Source organism: Cervus canadensis, chromosome 21, assembly GCF_019320065.1.
Source record: "Cervus canadensis isolate Bull #8, Minnesota chromosome 21, ASM1932006v1, whole genome shotgun sequence".
Taxonomy (NCBI): domain Eukaryota; kingdom Metazoa; phylum Chordata; class Mammalia; order Artiodactyla; family Cervidae; genus Cervus; species Cervus canadensis.
Genome location: NC_057406.1, coordinates 56,765,651 through 56,789,285, shown reverse-complemented (window position 1 = coordinate 56,789,285; position 23,635 = coordinate 56,765,651).

Genomic DNA, 23,635 nt, shown 5'->3' with positions numbered 1-23,635 from the left:
CATCCTAAGAAGAGGATTCTTGCACCTGCACCAGAAGGCTTACATGTTCAGCTGCTTGAAGAAAGAGGAACGGGCAAATAATCAGGAGGAGACCTTTCTAGCTCTTAGATGCTCCGATTCTGAGAATCTAATACTTTAGGTATGATAAATATAGTGTATTGAAAAGATTACTGAGTTTTGTGGGAAATTACTTAAGTTTAAATGCAGATTTGGACAATTATTTGTTGAATGATCATCAATAAATTTTTAATTTTTTCCAGTTTTTAAAAACGGTTTTGCTGAGGAATAATTTACATACCATTAAAGTCAGCCATTTTAAGGGTACGGTTCAGTGAGTTTTAGTAAATGCATAGAGTTGTGCCACCACTGCCACAATGCAGCTTAATAACATGCTTTATAAATCTCTTAACCTCTCTCCATTTTCCCCTTCATCTTATTAATAAACTTGAGCTCATGTGGTGGATTGATTACAAAAATGACCACAATCCTAGTCCTTCCATGCATTGCAACATGACTTTGTTGTTCCTTCCATTGAAAGATGGGATTGATTTCCCCAGCCCTTGAAAGTGGTCTTGTGACTTACTTTAACCAATAAAGTGTGGTCACTGTGAAGATGAAATTGTTGTAAGCTGAAACCTCAAAGGAACTTGCATGCTTCTGCATGCTCTTCTGCAACTCTGCTATCTCCACTCCGAGGATAAGATTGGGCTGGCTTGCTGGAAAATGAGGAGGCATGTGGGGAGAGGTCCCAATCATCCTTGCCACCCCAACTGAAGCCAGCTTAGATCAGCTTCTCCAGCTGCCCTCCAACTGATCACAGGTGCATCAACTTGCTTCACCAAGACTGACCCAACACAGCCTGGATCAGCGAAACTGTGAGCCACCCTGGAGACCGACAAGATACAGCAGAAGGGGACTGTTTGAAGCTACTAAACTTTTGGGTGTGTGATGTGCATGTGTCTGTCCAACTCTTTGCGACCCTGTGGCCTGTAGCCCGCCAGGCTCCTCTGTTCATAGAGCTGTAGCCCACCAGATTCCTCTGTCCATAGGGTTCTCCAGACAAGAATACTGGGATGGGTTGCCATGCCCTCCTCCAGGGGATCTTCCTGACCCAGGGATTGAATCCATATGTCCCATGTCTCCTGCATTGGCAGGCAGGTTCTTTACCACCAGGGCCACCTGGGAAGCCCAAAGAGGATCTTGGTTTGTGTGGTTTAGTTGCTCAATCATGTCGGATTCTTTGTGACCCCATGGACTGTAGCCTGCCAGGCTCCTCTGTCCATGGGATTATCCAGGCAAGAACACTGGAGTAGGTTGCCATGCCCTCCACCAGGGAGTCTTCCTGACCCAGGGATTGAACCCAAGTCTCCTGCCTGGGAGGTGGATTCTTTATCATTGAGCCCCCAGGGACAGAGCTCCTGAAACCCTTGAAATTTCTCAAGTGTGGGCAGCTCCAAGGGAGTCTTTTGTTATGTTAATGAAGTGACCTGTGGGAAACACCTAAGGATGGGAGCTGGTTGACAGTAAAACCAGGCACGTAATTAGAAGGCTGGAACTTTCAGTCCCAACCCCCTGACCTCTGGGGAGGAATGAAGGGCTGGAGGTTGAATCAGTCTGGACCAATGGCCAATTGTTTAATCAATCATGCCTATGTAATGAAGCCTCCATAAAACCCCAAAAGGACAGGGTTCAGAGAACTTCCAGCTGGTGAACACTTAGATATGTGGGGAGAGTGGCGTGCCTGGAGAAGGCACAGAAGTTCTGTGCCCTTTCTTTATGCCTTGCCCTTTGCATCTCTTCCATCTGACTGTGCTTGAGTTATATCCTTTTATAATAAACCGGTGATCTAGTCAGCAAAATGTTTCTCTGAGTTCTTTGAGCAGCTCTAGCAAATTCATTGAACCCAAGTAGGGGATTGTGGGAACCTCTGATTTATAGCCAGGCAGTCAGAAGCCCAGGTAACAACCTGGGCTTGTGATTGACGTCTGACATGGGGACAGTTGTGTGGGGCTGAGTCCTCAATCTGCAGATCTGACGCTGTCTCCAGGTAGAGAGTGACAGGAGTGAGCTGAATTGTAGGACCTCCAGCTGGTGTTGCAGAATTGCTTGGTTGGTTTGGGAAATCCCTCTGCAGACTGAAACAGGAGTCAGAATTGTTAGATTGGTTTGTAAAACATCATGACTGTGGCAAGAAATCGCTGATGGGTGGTCACAAAAATCAATTTTTAAAAAGCTGTGAAAACATCTAGCCCTCTGCCTATTGCATAGTAAGTTCTCACTAAATTAAAAAAATAGATTCAATTTAACAAACATTTATAGAGGTCCTTGTATGTGAAAAGCAGTTTGAGGTTATGAGACATGTGGAATTGAAAAGAGACATGATATAAACTCTTTGGGAGTCAGTTCCAGTGGGAAAAACAGATGCTTACCCAAACAGTTATAGTATAGGACAGCCTGTCCCTTTATTATAACATTTACGTCTAAGAGATTCCTCCATTGTCTGCGAATAACCATGTTGTTCTTTTCTTGGTATTTCACTTTGTTCAAAAACGTGTTCAAAGGACATGATGTGTTGAAAAATCCCCAATCAGCACATTGATCAAAATTAAGTTTTATTGGTATGTCCAGGACAGTGTCTGCATTTACAGGAAATGGCCCATATGGAAGCTTGGCTGCGTGAAATGCCTCACGTAGCTAAGGAAACAGAAAAGCAGACATGAAATCAAAAGCAAAGGCGGGAGGAGAATGGAAAGGGAGAGAGGGGTGGGTAGGAAAGTCTTAATTTTGAAAGTAACCAGGAGCTTTCATTCTAAGGATGCCTAAAGAGAACTCTGCCTTGGCTGATTGCTTTCGCTTGCCTCCAAAATAGTCTAGAGGTTTGGGAGGCTGGGATTGGGGTGGGGAGGAGAGGAGGGAGGACTGGTTCTTGCAGACAGGCTCTTTGGAATCCAGGATTCTTGGGGTTGGAGGGGCTCAAGCAGTTTCTCTGAATCCATACTCTCCAGGGAGCAGGCCATCTGGGTAGTCTGACCTCGAGGAGGGCAGTGTACAGACAGCCCTGGCTTGGGAGCCAGGGGCCCTGGTTCTGGTTCTGGTTCTAACTCTGACGCTGAAGAACCCTTGCTGTGGGATCCTAGAAAGTTCCTCTCCCTTCCTGGGGGTTGACCTAAGTGGTTTCGAAGGTCCCTTCTAGTTCAAAGAGTCTATGACTTCAGGTTTAATTGAGCCACTAAGTTGAAGGCGGAGATTGAAATCAGAGCAAACCAAGACAGACAGAAAGGCCTTCTGACAACATGCGTGGGCCCCTGGAAGGTGGAGCTGTTCAGAAAACCAAAGCAGGGGTGACTCCTTCGGATCTGGGAACTCTCATCTGCACTGACTCCATTGAGTTCAGACAAGCCTGTCCTCAAGGGCTCCAGAGGCCCGGGGTGCTCCCCAGCCTGGGGCCTGACCACTGGGTGCTCCCCAGCCTGGGGCCGGACCACTGGGTGCTCCCCAGCCTGTGGCCTGACCACTGGGTACTCCCTAGCCTGGGGCCTGACCGCTGGGTGAGCTCCCAGACTCTGGTCTGGGTCCATTCAGTGGCTGCCTCTCTTTCCTCTTAGAGCGTGGGTATCACAGGGGTTTCTTAAAATGCACATGTGCTCTAATAAGGGGCTGTTTAAACAGGGGTAAATATTCCTAGCAGTCTGGTGGGAGGGGTAGGGGTGAGGTGTTCCTTTGTCCAAGCAGTGGAACTAGAGGAAACTCAAAGTATGAAGAGCTTTTTGCCACAAGTAACTCCCAGAAGCTGGGATGAAGCAGACACTTTCAATGCTGGTTAGGGTCTCTTTTAGGATGATGACTATCAACCGTCTCAGGGATAACTGGGCAACTTCTGGGATGCCTTTGGTCAGACCCAGTCCTTGTCACCTCCTTCTAAAGCACCCCTAGGAGGTGGGAAGGGAAAGAAGCTGCAGAAGCCCCCACCCAGACCAGCATCATTGGGAAGTGATCTCTCTCTCTTGCAGTGAAGAACTGATTTCTGACTTGAAGCTTCCGCATTGGGTTCACTGCAGGACTGACGTCCCACTGTGAAGTCATTTGTCTTCCCACTGTGGGTGACCTCTCAAATGCTGGAAGCTCCACTCTTACCTGAGAGGCCATGAGAGAGGGGCCATGGGATGGGAGGCTGGGGACCACCAGGTCTGAGGGCCCCAGGGCCACTGCAAGGCTGGACCACCCAAAGCTAAGCCCAGGGATCACCTGTGAAGAGTGATTGCATTCACTCCCTTTTACCTTAAAAAATAAAACAATGCAAACAGCATCATTCAGGTCACTGTCCTTTTTGTAGAGTGTCATTTTTGAGTTTGCTCCCTCCTCTGTCTTTTTTTCTAAAACTCTTCATTCTCACCTCTAGGATCATTGGGTCGCTGAGGCCCTGCTATTCACTATAGACTGCCCAGACTTAGTGGCCTAAAATCACCATTCCATTCTGCTCTTGGATTCTGTGGGCCAGCGGTTCACCCAGGGTGGGGCAGGGATGACTTATCTCTGCTCCACAACGTCTGGAGCCTCAGCTGGGAAGACTCAAAGGCTGGGGGTGATTCAAGGGCTTTGGGATGTGATGGTTAGGAGGTTCATCCATTCACGAGACTGGCATGGGGTACTGGTGGTGGGCTGAGATCTCAGATTGGCTGTCAGACTGGACACACACACACACACACACACACACACACAGCACACCATGCACACACACACGGCCGCTCCACATTCTTGAGGCTTCTCACAAGTATGCAGCCCCAGGGCAGCCTCACAGTGGCTCAGGGTTCAGGGCTCAGAGTGCATGTATTCCAGCAAACAAGGCGGAAATTATTAAGGCCTTTTCCCCTAGCTGGCAGAAGTCTTGGGCATCAATTTTCTGCCCCATTCAATTGATCCAGCAAGTCAGAAAGCCGATCCCAAGATTCAGGTGAGAGGGCTATCAACCCTATGCTCTCCCAGGGAAGACTGTATTTCAAGACTGGATTTTAACCATCCACAGTAGCCCCACGTTGTGAAATTCAATAGACTCCAACCCCCCTCTGTCCATTTTCTCTAGAAAACGCTCCCTCCTCTTTACCTCTGGGATCCTAGGACACTTTAAGAGGTTACCATGGGAAGTGATTCCCTAGTGGCTTCTTTGGTTCTCTGAACATGGCTGAATTTAGAAAAATGGCAAGCAAATGCTGGGGGAAAATCCTCCTTTTCCTTTGCTCTTTGCCTGGTCTTGGCCCTCCTCGGGTTCAGCTTGGGTGTCCGCCTGTGGATCCTAGAAAGTGGTTTTGGTGCCCTTCTGTTGGGTCCTTGCAGGATGGAGTTGGGTGAAACTGTTCAAACGTCAGGTCAGTTCAGGTTCTCTTCATCGGCAATAACCTCCATTGTAAGTCCTGGCCTCATTCAGCCTTTCTGATGAAGTTGGTTTCTCCTCTTGGGGTGGTTTTGGGGGATTTCCCAGGCCATAATACTGGAGTGGGTTGCCATTTCCTCCTCCAGGAGATGTTTCTGACTCAGGGATCGAACCTGTGTCTCCTGTACTGACCACGTGTTCTTTACTGCTGAGCCACCGGGGAAGGCCCTAGATTACACATATATGTATTAACATATATTTGTTTAAAGTTTCTCCAAGCTTCCATCCCACCAATGTCTACTTCTCACCACTTCTTGTTTCCAGCTGCCCATTTGAATTGCTCTTTGCTCAAATAAACTCTTAAAGCTTTTAATATGCCTCAGTTTATCTTTTAACACAACCTGAAGGCAATGAACAATGCTTCATTTTTCTCTTGGTCTCTCGATGGGATGCCAGAAAAAGAGAAACCTCTTTATTTGTCCCTTTGAAAGAAAACCTAAGATAACCATTGATTATAAGATGAATCACTATTTTTTTTTCCTAAATCAAGAAAAGAAAAACTCTGACAAGTGTGTTCTATAATCAATGGTAAAATGCATCCTTATTTTAGAGATGCTAAAGTGTGAAAAAAAAAATGCATGTCTTAGATTCAGGGCAAAGTGATAGTACATACTATAGTACTATCGTAGCCAGTAAAAAAATCAACATTGTGAAGAAGAACTTATAACTAAGACTCTTGCTTGGCCTTTTATATTCCTCGTCCTCCACTCCAGAGGCAACTTAAAAAAAAAAAATCAATTCTTTGGTTTTACCTCTACCACTAAACAATCTTTTCATCTTTTATTACATATCGGCTTATTTTCTTTAGCTAGATAAATTTTTAAAAATGTAACAAATCATGTATTACTGCTACAGTTCTATCTCCCCTTTCCCTCCTATCCCCCCCTTTCATTATGTCTTGAATTTGGTGCATATTACTCTCAGATATGGGCTTACCTAGTGGCTCAGTGGAAGAGACACAAAAGGCATGGGTTTGATCCCCGGGACAAGAAGATCCCGTAGAGGAGGGCAAGGCAACCATTCCAGTATTCTTGCCTGGGGAGTCCCATGGACAGAGGAGCACGGCGGGCTATAGTCCATGCAGTCACAAAGAGTTGGACACAACTGAGCAACTAAACAACAACTCTCACATATGCTTTTAAAAAATATTTATTTGGCTGCACTGGGTTTTAGTTGTGGCATGCAGAATCTTTTGTTGAGTCATGCAAACTCTTAGTTGTGGTGTGTGGGATCTACTTCCCTGATCAGGGGTCAAACCTGGGCACTCTGCATTGGGAGCACAGTCTTAGCCACTGGACCATCAGGAAAGTCCCTCTCTTATATGTTTTAATATTTTTACTATATATGTTTGTAATCATAAGAAAAATTATTATCAACTTCTGATCAGACTATTTTCAAAATGGGGTTTCCCTGGTGGCTCAGTGGCAAAGAATCCACCAGCAATGCAGGAGATCCTTTGGTGGGGAAGATCCCCTGGAGAAAAAAAAATGGCAACCCACTCCAGTATTCTTGTTTGGGAAATCCCTTGGAGAGGGGAGCCTGGCGAGCTACAGTCCATGGTGTCAAAAAGAGTCCAGCGGCTAAATAACAACATTCTCAAAACACTAAGACATTCTGGAGACCCTCTGAAATGCTCTCAACATCATTATAGTGGTGGTGGCTGATTCCCCTCACCCCTAAATATCTTTGCTTTCCCATTAAGTTCCCCTAACCCCCCACATTCATCTTGACACTCAACTTGTCTGAATTCTGTACTACCTCTCTCCTAGCTTATCATATTAACTCAGATGGTGAAAAATCTGCCTGCATTTTGGGATACCTGGATTTGATCCCTGGATTAGAAAGACCCCCTGGAGAAGGGAATGGCTACCTACTCCCGTATGCTTGCCTGGGAAATCCCTTGGACAGAGGAGCCTGGCGGGCTACAGTCCTCTGGGTGGCAAAGAGTTGGACACGACTGAGTGACTAACACTTTTTCTCTCCTAGCTTATGTAGATCAGGGTTGGCAAACTTCTGTAAAGAGCTAGACTGGAAATAGTTCCAGCTTTGCAAACCACACAGTTTTGTTTCCAACTGCTCCGCTCTGACACTATCTCTGCAGCAGCTTTGGACAAGAAGAAAATGAGTGAGCATGGCTGTGTTTCAGTGCAACTCTGTGGACACTAAAATTTCTTGTCATTTTCATGGATCATGAATTATTATTATTTTTTGATTTTTGTATCAACCATTTAAACATTTAAGAACTAGTCTTAGCCCACAGAATGTATGCAAAACAGGAAAAGGGTTGTAATGGGCCCACAGGCCATAGTTTGGAGACCCCTGATGTGGATGATTTTAGCTTCTCGGATGTCATTAGTATTCCTTCTGCTTCTCCCCAGTGAAGGAGGGTTGTAGTAGGCTGAGGTTGCAGGCAAGATTCCCCCAACTCAGCGTCAAGACGGAGCGGGGACCCTGGGAATACTCGTGCATTTATCATGTTGTATCTGCTACATCAGAAGGATATTGTGTACACACACACACACACACACACACACACACACACACACACTCTTTAAAAGATTACCTTAAAAAAATCTGCTCTAATAAAGATGCTGACGTAGAGAGCAGACTTGTGGACACAGTGGGGGAAGGAAAGGGTGGGAGGAATTGAGAATAACGTTGACATGTATACATTACCATGTGTAAATGCCCCAGGGGCCTAATGGATAAGGCACTGGCTTCCTAAGCCAGGGATTGTGGATTCAAGTCCCACCTGGGGTGGCGTCAGGGCAGGAGAGCCTTGCCCCAAATTAACTTTGGGGCTTCCCAGGTGGTGCTAGTGGTAAAGAACTCACCTGCCAATGTAGGAGACATAAGAGATGTGGGTTCTATCCCTGGATCGGGAAGATCCCCTGGAGGAGGAAATGGCAGCCCACTGCAGTATTCTTGCCTGGAGAATCCCATGGACAGAGAAGCCTGGCGGCTATGGTCCATGGGGTTGCAGAGAGTCGGACACAAATGAGCGCACACGCTGCTGCCGTGTGTAAAATAGAGAGCTGGTGAGAAGCCGCTGTAGAGCACATGGACTTCAGTGATCTGTGATGACCTACGGGGTGGGGTGGGGGGTGAAGAGGGAGGGGATATATACACACACACACACACACACACACACACACACACACACAGAGCAGATTCACATTGTTGTTCAGCAGAAACCAATGTAACATTGTAAAGCAGTTATACTCCAATTAATAAATAAATATAATAAATAAAATAAAACTATTCAGGAAAAAAAATCTGCTATGCTACCACCCGAGTTTGACTTGGGAGGAGGCTCCCCTTTCTTCTCTTATTTCCCTCAACCCCACTCTCCTTCACTGGCCAGTCCTGGGATTCTGTTCAGAGCAATAGGTAGGGACTGATTCTAAGAGAAAAGGATTCTGAGTCAGCATTATCTGCTCAGCACCCTTTAAAGGCCCAGGGCCTGGCTAGTTCATTTCTCTTATCGTCTCCATAATGAGGCCAGGACACCAGGCTCAGTGAGGATGACCAGCCAGTGACAGCAAAGGCAACAGAAGCCACGCCCCCTTTCCTCCTGGGAACTCTTAACAGGCAGACCACGTGCGTGCTCAGTCGCGTCTGACTCTTCGCAACCCCGTGGACTGCAGCCCACCAGTATCCTCTGCCCATGGAATTTTCTAGGCAAGAATACTGGAGTGGGTTGCTATTTCCTCCTCCAGGGGATCTTCCCAAGCCAGGGACTGAGCTCGTGTCCCTTGCGTCTCCTGTGTTGGCAGGTGGATTCTTTACTGCTGAACCACCTGGGAAGCCCGGGAGCTCTGAAGGCCTCCACAAATTCCTAGCAGAGTTGAGCAGGAGAATTCATAGGATTTGTAAACATAGCGAGGCATAGAAGCAGTAGCACGACTCCTGAGGTGGGAGAGGAGGACCCTGCAGTCTATTTCTGTCACCTGTTCTAGGAGTCAGTGTTACCTGCGGCAGATCTCCTGGCTTCTCTGGGGGTTTAAGCCATGAAATGGGGAGGTGTGACATCACCCACCTTAAGACCGGGAGTAGAACATTCTCTTCTACACCATACCATCCTCTGGGTGTCAAGAACCTCAACTGTGTTTTGAAGGGGTTTGAAAAGCACAGGGCCATTGGAAAGAGGTTTTCCATGCAGGAAGCTCTGGATGAGCTCAGCCAAGCCTCTGGGCCTGGGCTGTTGTCCTGCTGCTGGACAGACCACAGCTCCCTGTGTATGCTCTGTGGGGGTCTGTGTGCTGTCCTTGTCTGAACAATGAGGGGTGGTCTGAGGTGATGACTTGACGTCCTCACCCCGCCTACAGCTCCAAGCACTTTTCACAGGGAGAGTGTGGCGGCCTTCTCAGTGCTGCCTGGGTGTCCTCAGCGTGGTCCAGGCCCCTTGACCTTCTCCTCGGTCACTCCTCACCTCTTTCTCTTCTACTCCAAGCCCTGTGTTAAAGGGCACTTAAAAAAATTATTATTTATTTAGCTGCACCGGGTCTTAGTTGTGGCACATGAGATCTTCAGTCGTAGCATGCAGGATCTAGTTCCTTGACCAGGGATTGAACCCAGGCCCCCTGCATTGGGAATGAGGACTCAGCCATTGGACCACCAGGGAGGTTTCTAAAGGGTAATAAATACAACACTTGTACAGATATAATATGAACAAAGATTTTATTTGACTCATTAATTAATATAGGGCCAGTAAGATATTAAAACCACACACACATCTCAAACAAGAATGCTGAGATAAAATTTCTCATAGAGGCAAAATTAGTTAGTATAATGCAAAATTAGTTAATATTCTATAAGGTAGCAGTTCTCAAAAGTTTCCATCTCAGGATCCCTTTATACTCTTAAAGCTGATGCAAGACCTCAAGGAGCTTTTGTGTATGTGGGTTAGATCTACCAATATTTGCCATGTTAGAAATTAAAACTGAGGACATTTAAAAACACAGGAGCATACCAACAAGCACCCATTCCATAAGCCATCAGAGAAATGGCAGTAACATTGTGTCATGTAGCCCCCCAAAAGGCACCATATGCCTGTGAGGAAATGAGAGAAAAATAGGCAAATAATATTAATATGAAAATGGGTTTGATCTGACAGACTCCCTGAAAGCATCTTGGGCAACTCCCAGATGGACACAGATGACACATGAGTGAGCTCCACTGCTATTGGGCAATAAAATGGAATGTCTGGGGTTAGTTTTTCCTTATTGGGTAGAAATCAATTATATCTCTACCAGATAAAATTCATTTCCATCATCATGGACAAGGATCATTTGTATCACTATGAGTTTCCTACAACTTCTATAAAGCTGGAAAATAGCTTTGTTGATTGAGATCTGTTTAAGGTGTTCATTCTGGTAGAAGAAGATAATCCTTTTGAGATCCACTAGATAGAACCCAGAACTCCACTGGCAGGACACTTGATTTTGCCCATTTCTGAGTCTTTGCAAAATTTTCCCTGACATAAGGGAGCCATCCTCTGGTCTCCCAGGTGACAGGGTGTTTTGGCTCCCTGTTCTTTTTCTGGCTTGTTGTTATGGCATAAGCAGCATCGCCAGCTTCCCTTGGGTCTGTCTCTTTGGTTCTAAAGAGCTTACTGAGGAAGTAAAAAGACTGCAGTAAAAAGATCATCATAATTCTAATTATTCTCCAGGCAATGCGGAAGAGAAAAAGCATAAGGATAAACATATTGACATTTGTTCCTGCAACAGCGTGATTCCAGGAAAGGCCTCACTGGAGCTTGGTCTTCCAGGTGGTGTGGTGTTTTCAACATGGCAGACAGAGTTGTCAGGAAGCAGCACTAGACGAAACTGCAAAATCTGGGTCACTTCAATGTGTAAGCCGTCTCTACCTCGAGTTTCACCCTGATAAGGACATTATTTCTTGTGCCCTGGAAAGAAGGACAAAGGCACTATCTTGGTCACTAGGCCAGGATGATGGAACTGAAGTCTAAATCTCATGGGAGCAGATGGGGGGCATCCTGAGGACTCCAGTTGTAAACGTCTAGAAGATTGGACTAAGGAGAAGAAGAGGCAGGGAAATCAGCAAAGATCTGGCCAGAGCAAGATAACTTAGATAGGATGACTGGCCAGTTTTTGTTTGTACTGGGGTTGCTTTTGGCTACAAAGGATATATATATATATATAAAACCCTTTATCATGACTTAAAGGATTATTTGTCAAAGAGAGCAAGCACTCCACTTTGCTTACCACATGGAGCTACACCTTAATGCTTATCACTTGATAGCCACACAGTGGCTGCTGCATCCCCAGAAGTCTTCTAGTAGGTTAGAAGGGGAAAGAGGCAAATGCAGAAAGAGATACACACAATCACATGTGCACACATACATGTATACACACAACTTCTAGAAACGAAAAGGTCCCTTGGGGCTTCTGTTATTTTCACTGGCCAGAACCATTTAAAAAACTCCCCAGGCAGATGGCAAATAGATTGTTTTATCTTTTCAACCTTTCTAATAGAGGAAGTCAAGGAAAAATTGGTTATAAATAGCCTTCAGCAGACAACACACAGTGTCCACCCCAGCACCCTTGCAAGAAATGTGAGAGTGGGCAGACTTGACACTCAACTCCAGGTAAGGAACCAGGTAGGAAAAGGCAGATCCTTGGTTTGGTCCAGAGCTGCCTGACTCCCCATCCTCTGTTGATGACCCTGCCTCCCTTCCCCCCATGTACCTTCCTAGAGGCAAACATGCCTGTGGCTTATTTTGTTTCCAATTTTATGAATGTTGCCCAATGTTTCATAACTCCATGACTTTTCTCGTGCTTTCATATGTGCCTGGGGCCTGCCCTGTCCCACCCTCCTCTTCCACATGGTGCTCAGGCCATGTGCAAGCCACGAGGAACACCACAGTAGACAAGACCTTGGAGTACTTGCCCTCATGGAACATTGACTTTAGACTCCTTTGACTTATATACCTTGGGAAGGGGCAATACTAAGTATGAAGCCCATTTCTGGTTGGCTGTGAGCAGTCTACAGAAAGGTTATCATGTCCATTTTAGAGACAAGGAAACTGAGACTTGCAGATATTAAATGACTTCCTCAAGATCACAAAGCTCGAAAGTGATGGAGGTGGGTTTGAACCCGGGTTTGCCTGACTTTAAAGTCCATGTGTTGTGCTACCTTATTGTGTTGCCTTCCCTTTTCAAAGGACAGTCCTACATCTATTTGTGAAGACTGTAGTCAGGTTCCCCCAGAGTCTTTCTTCTCAGGAGATACATGTCCATTCTAATCACCCAATCCTCCCTAGGCTGTGTGTCTTCAGAGGAAGGGCTTGAGCCCTATTTCATTTCTCATCTTTGGAGTTGTCTAACATTGTCTAACACAGACTGAGAACCCAAGAACCCAAGAAAGTTAGGTTTGAATCCCAGCTCCTCCGAGACTGTTGACTTTGGGCAATCTGTTTAACCTCTATCTGGTGAGTGACCCCATCTAAAAAGTAAGCATCAGATGGAAAAATTTCTACTCTGTCATCTGATCAGCCTCCCAAATGCTTTATTTGTAAGCAGAGGGTATGAGCTTGCAAGGTTTTTGTCATGGATGGCCAAAGCTCAAGCTTAGTTCTGACTCCTTGCCATGTGATTTTCCCTGACTTTCAGCTCTATAAAATGGGAACGGAATACCTGCTCCAAGGAGGATCAAAAATAACATCTGTTATAATAATGAGACTTGCTACCAAATCACTGAATGCATTGCATAGGCTGAGATCTCTGCTCAGCCCCTTTCACATGTTATTGCATAAAGACTTTCAGAAACATAGGAAGAAGTGCATCATTACTGTTCCCACTTTTTTGATGGAAAAAGAGAGGTTAAATAACTTGCCTTAGGTTACATCGATGGTCAGGTTTAATTTCAACTCATAGTTGGCTCATAGCAAGTGAGCCAACTCACTTGGCTCATAGTTGGCTCAGTCAACTCACAGTAAGAAGATTTTGCTTTTAAAAGGCTGCTATTTCAGATATGCAGATGACACCACCCTTATGGCAGAAAGTGAAGAAGAACTAAAGAGCCTCTTGAGGAAAGTGAAAGAGGAGAGTGAAAAATTGGCTTAAAGCTCAATATTCAGAAAACTAAGATCGTGGCATCCAGTCCCATCACTTCATGGCAAATAGATGGGGAAACAGTGGAAACAGTAGCTGACTTTATTATTTTTGGGCTCCAAAATCACTGCAGATGGTGACTGTAGCCATGAAATTAAAAGACACTTATTCCTTGGAAGGAAAGTTATGACCAACCTGGACAGCATATTAAAAAGCAGAGACATTACTTTGTCAACAAAGGTCTGTCTAGTCAAGGCTATGTTTTTTCCAGTAGTCATGTATGGATGTGAGAGTTGGACTATAAAGAAAGCTGAGCCCAGAAGAATTGATGCTTTTGAACTGTGGTGTTGGAGAAGACCCTTGAGTCCCTTGGACTGCAAGGAGATCCAACCAGTCCATCCTAAAGGAGATCAGTCCTGGGTGTTCATTGGAAGGACTGATGTTGAAGCTGAAACTCCAATATTTTGGCCACATGATGTGAAGATCTGACTAATTTGAGAAGACCCTGATGCTGGGAAAGATTGAAGGCAGGAGAAGGGAACGACAGAAGATGAGATGGCTAGATGGCATCACTGACTCAATGGACATGAGTTTGGGTAAACTCTGGGAGTTGGTGATGGACAGGGAGGCCTGGCGTGCTGTGGCTCATGGGGTCGCAAAGAGTCAGAAACGACTGAGCGACTGAACTGAACAACTGATTAATATAAAATGAAACCACGAAAATAGAACGTGATGTGAAATGCTAATCCAGGTGCCCAACACAGGTGAGTGAGTGCATGAATCAACAAACAAATCTGTCTTCTCCACCTTTTATCTTTTCCCCCACTCACATCTAGCAGAATGCTAGACAGATGTCAGACATGCAGTGTTTATTGACAAATAACAACTAAATGAACGAATAGGCATATGCACTTCTGCATTCTTCTCTTACGGCGTTTACCCTGCTCATTCATTCCACTGATACACTAGGTGCCTACTGGGTGCAGAATCTATTTTAGAGGGGAGGGATGAACCCAGAGCGAGGGATAAAACAACTGCTCCGGAAGTAGTTTGTTGAACTAATAATGAGATGGAGAGACCACAGGGACTTCCCTGGTGGTCCAGTGGTTAAGACTCTCCACTTTCGATGCAGGGAGTGTGGGTTCCATGCCTGGTCAGGAAACTAAGATCTTGCATGGCACAGCCAAAAACAAACAAACAAATAAACAGACCACAGAGGACTTTCCCTCAACAGACATCATGCACTGGAATCCGAAGCCAGCTCCTGAGATCAGCTGATGCTTTTGGGAAAACAAACCAGCCACCTGCCTTGTTGATCATGTCATTTGATATGCCATTTCTGTCTCCGCTGTTCTCTGGACATTTGAAAGTGGAGAGGTGCTCCCCTGTTCAGAGAGCATCTCCCTTCCTTTCTTGTAGTCTGGCCTCAGTTCAGATGATCATCCCCATCTGGTGATACTGCAGTCAGCTCCATGAGAGTTGACTGTGATGGTCCTCTGGGAATATTATGATCCTGAGTGGGACTGAATGGGAGGGAGAGGTGCAGTGAAGGCTGCTCTCTGACAAAGACCTTGGGACACCGCCTACTACATCACAATCCATTTGGAGATGACTGTTTAATAAATGCCACTCAAAAATTTCCCTGAGTTCTTAGCCAAGTCACGCCAACTTACCAGGCCACAGTTTTCTCATCTTTCAAATGCGATAACAACTCTTGCCCTAACTTCCTGTTGGTCTTCCACTCCTGCACTCAAGCTTTCCTGCCTTGGAGCCTTTGACTTCACTTGTGGTGCTTTTCTCTCTTCTGTTCACACAGATGGCTCCACTCCATCCTTAAGGTCTTGGCTGAAAAGTCACCTCCTCAGAGAGGTCTGTCTAAAGTAGTAGGCTACTCTCCTTAATCTCCTAGTTCCTTTCTGTCAGAGGACCCTCATTATTATATGTGTCACACTTGAAATTATTTTCATTCGTTTATAAACATGTTCATTATTTATCCTCTGTGAACCGTCTTATCCCTGCTGTGTCCCCATGATGTGGCCTAGTGCCCAGAACATAGTAAACACTCAATAAATATTTGTTGGGTGAATCAATAATAGGCAGTTGGGAAATTAGATTGTTTTCAGTGCTGCCGACATCATCATTATAGAGGGATGGAGATCTGGCTTGAGAGATAGTAGACATCTGGTACCTGAGTGCTTCCTCAGCTGCCACAGAATGACATTCTCTGCTAGCGCATCAGTGGATGTGTCTTCATTCTCTGAGCAGCAGGAGAAACAGAGATGAAATAGCACAGGCCAAGGGAACAAGTCGTGTTATCAGGAGACAGGGTCTGATGTAGCTGAGTTGCCCTCTCAATCCACGTGGAAGACTGGAATGTCTGATCGCAAGACAAGGAGATAATTTGCTTCCAGATCAATTTGTGTGGAGGAATGGAAAGTGAGCTCAGCTGGTACAGAGGTCTGACTTGTGTCTTAACTTCATCACTTAGGAGTTGTGCGATCTTAGGCAGTAGCTTACTTCCTTGAACCTCATTTTTCTCTTCTTTATGAAGCTGAGGATACAGTGAGAGTTAAATATAATAACAGTAGATATAATTGTGTTTGTAAAATGTCAAATATGATGCATACACAAAAGATTCCTTCCTCTCCCATTTCTTCCTCCACATCCTCCTCTTCTTCCTGCTTATCCTTCCTCCACTTCATCCTCTCCCTGATTCTCATGTATTACTATCTCCTAAGTCTGGACTTTCATTATGGGAAAGCAAATAGCAGATTTATGAACAGTAAAGGAGAGAAGGGATAGCAGGATTGCCTGTCTCTCAGTTATCTGACATAGAGGTGATTAAACATCAGTCTGGACACCTGGATTTTATTGGATTCTCATACAATATGGCTTGGCTAGAGGATTTAAAGGGATACAGAAAAGATGGAAGTGGGAGGGTGGAGCAAAACATCTTGAAATAATCTCTCCTACTCCCTGGGCCTTGTTTTCACCTTTTGTGAAGAGATGGGGATCTACTGAGGATGGCCAAGGAGTGACTCTGCTAGGAAAGAGTCTGGAGCCATCATGGTACCCAGCAGCAAATAGTGCTGTGATGGACTAGTAATATCTGCTGCGAACCCATCAAGAGGAGTCACGGCACAGGTGCCTTGGACTGGTCCTTCCTGGTTCAAAGTGTCTTCTTATAGTAATTCTCTAACTGCATTGTCACAGGGAATCAACTTGGAGATATATACAACCTAATAATTTTGTCTATGACAGAGGTGCAGACAGAAGTATTATAAAAAGGATCCCTGTTTTCTAAGACTTCAACCTTAAAGTTTAAGGAGTTGCTTCCTAACAGCCTTTGATAATCCATTAGGAATCAATCACTCATGAACTTAACTAAGCCTTTTGGGAAATGATTGAAAATTTCTACCTCAGCAGCCTCCTGGGGAAATGAATTCCATAAGTTTATTATCTGCTGCATCACCTGATGCTTCTTTGTAAATTTCTGCTAAAATCATCCAAGCTACAGGAAAGATGGAAGTGGAAAGGTCCCAGCCTCCAATCAGGAGCTGGTGAACGTGCTCACCGCCACCTCTCGGCCTGTCCTGAATTCTGTGGATTTCCTCTCTCTGCTCTCATTTGGTACCTACCCAGGAAGAAAAGGATGGTTGTTGTGGTTTTTAAGTAACAGCCCATGGAGTGAAGATGGCTCTGATCCGTCAAAGCTTGGATTAAATGCTATCTCCTCCAGAGGACCAAGGGGAAGACTCAGACCCAGGGGATGCCACAAGATAGCAGCAGCCTGAGTCCCTGAATGACTAAGTGAAGCAGAGGTCCCTTCCTTTCCTGCTACTCTACAGCTTGCACTGGACTCTGCTGGGAGTGAAAAGTAAACCTTTACTGTGGTCATCCTCATTAAGGGTTTGGGTTGTTAGTTACAGCAGTTGGCCTACCCGTATGAATAAGTCATCTCCACCAACTCTCAGAATAATTAGAATCTGCATAAACAGAGCTTAAAATAGATATATGTGTGTTGAATCTGTCTTGGTCTGTCCCTATTCTGATTAGAAATTTTCTCTAATTTCTCAGTCATTGAGTCGTTATCATTTAATACTTAGCATATATATCAGCTATCTACCACTGCATAACAGTAGTACTATAAAGTTGTGATTTAAAACAACTTGAATTTGTTATCTCACAGTTTCTGTGGGTTAGAAGTCTGGACAGGACATTGTTGTTCAGTTGCTCAGTCATGTCTAACTCTGAGACCCTATTGACTGAAGCACGCCTGGCTTCCCTGTCCTTAACCATCTCCTGGAGTTTGCTCAAACTCATGTTCATTGAGCCGGTGATGCCATCCAACCATGACATGGTTGGACATGACATAGGTGTGTCTTTATGAGATTATAACTAAGATAATGGTTAGGGCTGGGGTTTCATCTGGTTGCTTGACTGAGGAAGGGTCTGCTTCCAACTCAGTTCTTGGCAAGTTTCAGTTTTTGAGCCATGGGACTGGGAGCTTCAGTTTCATGATGACTATTAGTGAAGGTTGCCCTCGGCTCCTAGAGGTTGCCTGCAGTTCTTTGATGCGTGACATGCCCTAAGGTGGCTATTTGTTTGCTTAGAAATAGGAAGAGACTAAGAGATTCCACTAAGAAGGGTGCTGCAATCCAATGTAACACAATCACATAATCACTTACATGTAATCATGTATATCTAAACACTCTTGCTATATTCTATTGGTTAGAAGAATTGATGCATTTGACTAAATGGTGCTGGAGAAGGCTCTTGAGAGTCCCATGACTGCAAGGAGACCAAACCAGTCAATCCTAAAGGAAATCAACTCTGAATAGTCATTAGAAGGACTGATGCTGAAGCTGAAGCTCCAATACTTTGGCCACCTGGTGCAAAAAACTGACTCATTGGAAAAGACCCTGATGCTGGGAAAGATTGATGGCAAAAGGAGAAAGGGGCAGCAGAGAATAAGATGGTTAGATAGCAACACTGACTCAATGGACCTGAATTTGAGCAAACTCTGGGAGACAGAGGAGCCTGGGGTGCTGCAGTCCATGTGGTTGCAAGGTTAGACACAACTTATCTACTGAACAACAACAATGACATTGGTTAGAAGCAAGTCACAGGTTATAGGCACACTCGAGTTATTTTTTATTATTTCCCTCATAGTTTGTAATCTCTAGCTGTAGTAGGATGACAAGCCCTGAGTAAATACTATGTGAGAGAATTAATGGGCGGTGGGAGCTTCATGTTTCTGGGGAACGAAGTAATTTCCTAATGTCTAGGGAGTCTAACCAATGCCCCAGTGGTTAAAGAGGTATGTCTAACTTCTATAAGTGCCATTTGCTTCTTCTTATCCCCTCCTAACTGAACTCATGGCCCAGTAGGGCCTAACCAGTAGCCCGAGGCTTCCCAACAGCTGTGGTGTCTTGCCGGGAGGCTTGAAACAGTTAGTAATTGTCACTGAAGCCAAATGTAATGAATTAGACAGCTTGACTATTTGCATTTAATTTATCACAGTTGCATCACAAAACTGGGGCATGATGAAGGATTGCTGTCAAAAAGGAAAATAGGTGTAAAGAGGTCCTTAGGCACCTATGGAGAAGGACTGGGAGGAAAACAGAACTCCTCTCCATTGAGCTCCCTCTGTGTGCCAAATGCTGCCCCCGCCTTCGCAAGCACAGTCATTTAAATCTAACAAGTGCTCTGTGAGCTAATGTAATATATTCTTTTTTCAAATGAGGAAACGGAAGTTCAGAGAGGTTAAGTAACTTGCTCAAGGGCACACAGCTAATGAGTGGCGGGGCAGGACTATACCCTGGCTCTATTTGACGCTGGGCCACTGTGCGTACCCTAGTGGTGCCAGCATGAGTTCTCGACACTTAGCTTCATTATCCACACACATTTATACAACTCATCTACATATAGATGTCACAGCAGGGGCCCACTGCTGGGAAAAGCTTGGCTGGAGTGAAGGCAGGGGAGCAAAGGGGAGGAGGCGAGTACAATATCGCCTTCCTATATCGTGGCTTTTTGCAACTCAAGGTGGAAGAGCAGAAAAGCAGCAGACAGCTTGGAGATCTTCCAGGTAAAGGCTTGAAAAGCTATCGATAAATCCTGGTCTGTTTAGAGAATGCTTGGATTATGTCTACAAGTTGTCAAATACTTTTAATTTTTCCACCCCCACTGTCACCTTCATAGACGTCCATCGTCTCTCTCTTAGGATACGATTGTGACACCTCATGGGTGGCCAGCTCCAGTCCTATTGCTGTCTGGCCCATTCTAAATAGGGTAGTTAATAGGAGTTCTTTAAATCAGGTTAACCATTTAAATCTCTTGCTGGGAATGTTTCAAGGGCTTCCCTTTGCTTTTAGGACCACATCCAAATTTGTAGACATGATGTATAAGGCTCACAAGGTTTGGCCTCTGTTTACTGTCCTATTTCTCATCACTCCCTTCTTGCTCTTTCCAACTGAGGAGAAATTCTTTTTTTTTTTTTTTTTTATACTCTCTTTGGCCTCAAGCACTTACTTAGGACAACTCTCGCTTTCCATGTCTCTGCATTCCAGATGCTTACATAAATAAACGTGGGTTTTTTTTTCTTCTTTTTTTAACTCTGTGTAGCATTCCCTCTTCTAGAAATTGCACCTTGATTTTCCCTTGAGGAACCCCCACTCTCAGACCATGTGGTTTGCTGGAGTGAATTTGCATTCCAATGCCAAGGGTGGTCACATGACCCAGGCCTGACCAATCAGTGCTCTGCATCTTCCTGGTCACAGTGAATCCATCCAGGAATTGGCTGTGAGCCTGGCCAATGAGCATAGCATGATCTGGAGTGGCTAAGCTGAAGGCACAAAAAGCTAAATATTCTGGATCCTTCTTAACTAACCCCTGGAGAAAGCCTGCTTGAGAATGAAGCTCATGCAGATACTAGAACCCAGAGGCAAAGAAAGAACATTTCTTGAACTATATTTTCAGCAACTAGATCTAGACATAGCCTGAAGCATGAAACCCTATACTTTTCAGTTATGTAAACCTATACATTATCTGTTATTCTTAGGCCATTTTAATTCCACTTGCACTCACAGGGGATCTGCCTGATGTACTTATCTTTCCAATTACAGCCAAAAGCTCTTTATTCAGCCTTTCTCTACTTTTCAAGAAATTCTCCTTTACTTACAGACACACTTCACAAGCCTGTTTCTCCAAGGTGGCCTGCACCAAGATCACGTGATTGTGAGTGATGAAATCAGAACTTGAACCAGATGGTTAACGTCTGGTCCCCCTTCCATCATACCCAGAGACCTCCTCCTTCTCTGGCCTGACCTTCCATGTTCCCTGATGCCCATACAGATCTTCAGTCTCCTCTCTTACTTCAGGAGACTCTCTGCTCTTCAAATGTATTTCCATCTTGGAGGTGGAAATTCTGTTGATAAATTGTGAGGATCACTGGTCCTGCCCTCCTTTACTTTAAGAGAAATTGTTATTTATTTGACTGTGCCAGGTCTTCCTTACAGCATGTGGGATCCAGTTCTCCGACAAAGGACTGAACCTGGGCCCCCTGCTGGGCCACCAGGAAGTCCGGCCTTGTTTTACTTTTCAGTAAAACTCAAAACTTTCACTCATTATTGGTTAATCAGTGATATTTATTGAGAGCCTACTATGTTTTCAGTAGAGTTTCAGTAGAGTTGTCAGTGAACAAATTGGTAAAAAAAATTAAAAATTCCTCCTAGCAAGGAATGTACATTCTAGCAGAGGGGCGAAGTAATCAAAAAAGAAATAGGAGTTCCTTGGCGGTCCAGTGGTTAAGACTCAGTGCTTTTGCTGCCTTGAACTGAGTTCAATCTCTTTTTGGGGAACTAGGATCTTGCAAGCTGTGTGGCTTGACAAAAAAAAAAAAAAAAAGAGTACATAGTTTATTAATAATAAGAGCTAAGGAAAAAATAAGGCACATGGTGAGAAGAAATTCCAGGTATGAGTGGGACAAAGTAAATTTTATATAGAGTGGGCAGGGATGACCTCACTGAGAGGGAGAGCTTTGAGCAAAGCTTTGAAGGATGTGGGGGAATGATCCATGTGACTCTGAGATCCAGGACAAGGAACAGCATTTTTAAAGACCTGAGAGGAATATATACTGATGGGTTACATACTCCTATAGTAATTATACTTTACTTTTTCAATTATAAGTATGTTAGATCATTAGCTTTTTAAAAAAAGTCTTCAATGAATTTGTTACAGTATTGTTTGTGTTATATGTTTTGTTTTTTAGCCATAAGGCAGGTAGGATCTTAGCTCCTAGACCAGGGACTGAGCCTGCACCCCCTGCATTGGAAGCTGAAATCTTAACCATTGGACCACCAGGGAAGTCCCTAGATCATTAGCTCTTACGATACAAATCTCTCCATCTCCCTCTCCTTCTCTCTCTCTCCCCCTACTCCTCTTTCTCTCTCCGTGTTTTATTTTCTCAGTGTTTCAGTTTTGGGTATTTTATACTGATGGCTCTGTGAGTTCACAGATTTGTTCTTCTATTGAATCTATTATTATTAAGCCCTGAATTCTTCATTTCAAAGATTGTATTTTCAAGTTCTAGAATTTATGATTAGTTCTTTTTCTCATCTTTCCTTTATTTTCTAAAATTCCCTGTCTGTCCACTTGTTCTGCATATGTTTTCTTCCAAAATTCATTTATATGTTCATACTAATTATTTCAAAGTCCTGGTTTGCTCATTCTCATGCCTTGGCCATCTGTAGGTCTATCTATATTGGCTATCTTTTCTCTTGATTATGGGTCATATTTTCTTGCTTCTTTGCATAGCTTCTAATTTTTAATTGTATGTTGGATATTTTGATTAAAAGAACAATAGAGACTGAGCTAGAATCTATCTATATCTATCTATCTACCTATCTATCATCTATCTTCTCCCCTACTCAAGGGAGGACACCTTTTTCTCTATCAGAAGGCTAGGATGAGAGGCTAATCATTGATATTCCACCATGATCAAGCTGAGCTGGGCTAACATGAAGTTTGAATTAGTTTTAAGTTTACCTCTGGTTTTAAATGAGATAATAGAGTTCTCTCTTTGTCTTTCATCCCTAAATCCAACTTCCTATGCTGCCACTACTGATGGACTGGTTCTCTGATATTATAAGAATGTGAGCTAGGAGGGATTTGGTTTGCAGCTTTCATTAGTTTTAATTCACCTCTGGATTCAACCTAAGCACTGCACAAAACTGCAAGATCCATCTCTGTTTCAAGCTCCACCTCCAGAGCTGCTTACTCAGCACAGTTCCTGTGAGGGAGAACTGCTTGGCCAAGAGATTTATTATTGCACTTGGACTCTTCTAGATTCCAATCTGCCTTGCCAGCCCACATTGTCAGTAAAAGTTTTCTGGTTTATCCTTGTTTCAGCAACATTCCTCTGCCTGTGGCAGGTCTACTCTTCTGCCTGCACAAACCCAGGTCAGGTAATTTATCCCAGGTACTTTTCTTCACCAGTATAGGGCTTGTTTTACCTGCATCTACCACTGGATGCTTGTACTGCATCTGCCACTCTTTGGTGACTTTACTTTATCTGATGTCTTCTTCTGCTATTGATGGTTACAAAATCCTTTGTAACCCTGGGCATCCCAGCTGGCAGTGAATCTCCTATGCTACTTTTCATAACAGCTATAACATTTGTGATTACTTATAAAATTCCTTCCCTGGTGGCTCAGAGGGTAAAGATTCTGCCTGCAATGTGGGATACCTGGGTTTGATCCCTGGGTCAAGAAGATCCCTTGGAGAAGAAAATGGCAACCCAGTCCAGTATTCTTACCTGGAGAATTCCATGGACAGAGGAGCCTGGTGGGCTGAAGTCCATGGGGTTGCAAAGAGTTGGACATGACTGAGTGACTAACACAAACTAACATAAAATTCCTGACTCCCTGGCCAGTCTGTAAGCATCACAAGGGCATAAGCTGTATTTTCTTTGTTTAGTGAAATACACCTAGTGCCTGGCACATGGTGGGGCTCAGGTGAATCATTGTGATAGGTGCTGGGGCAGTAAGTTGCTTAAGAACATCCTGATCCTCCAGGTGCTCATGGTTGAGTGTGGGCCTGGGTCAGAGCAAACCCATTTCTTCCCCCGGAA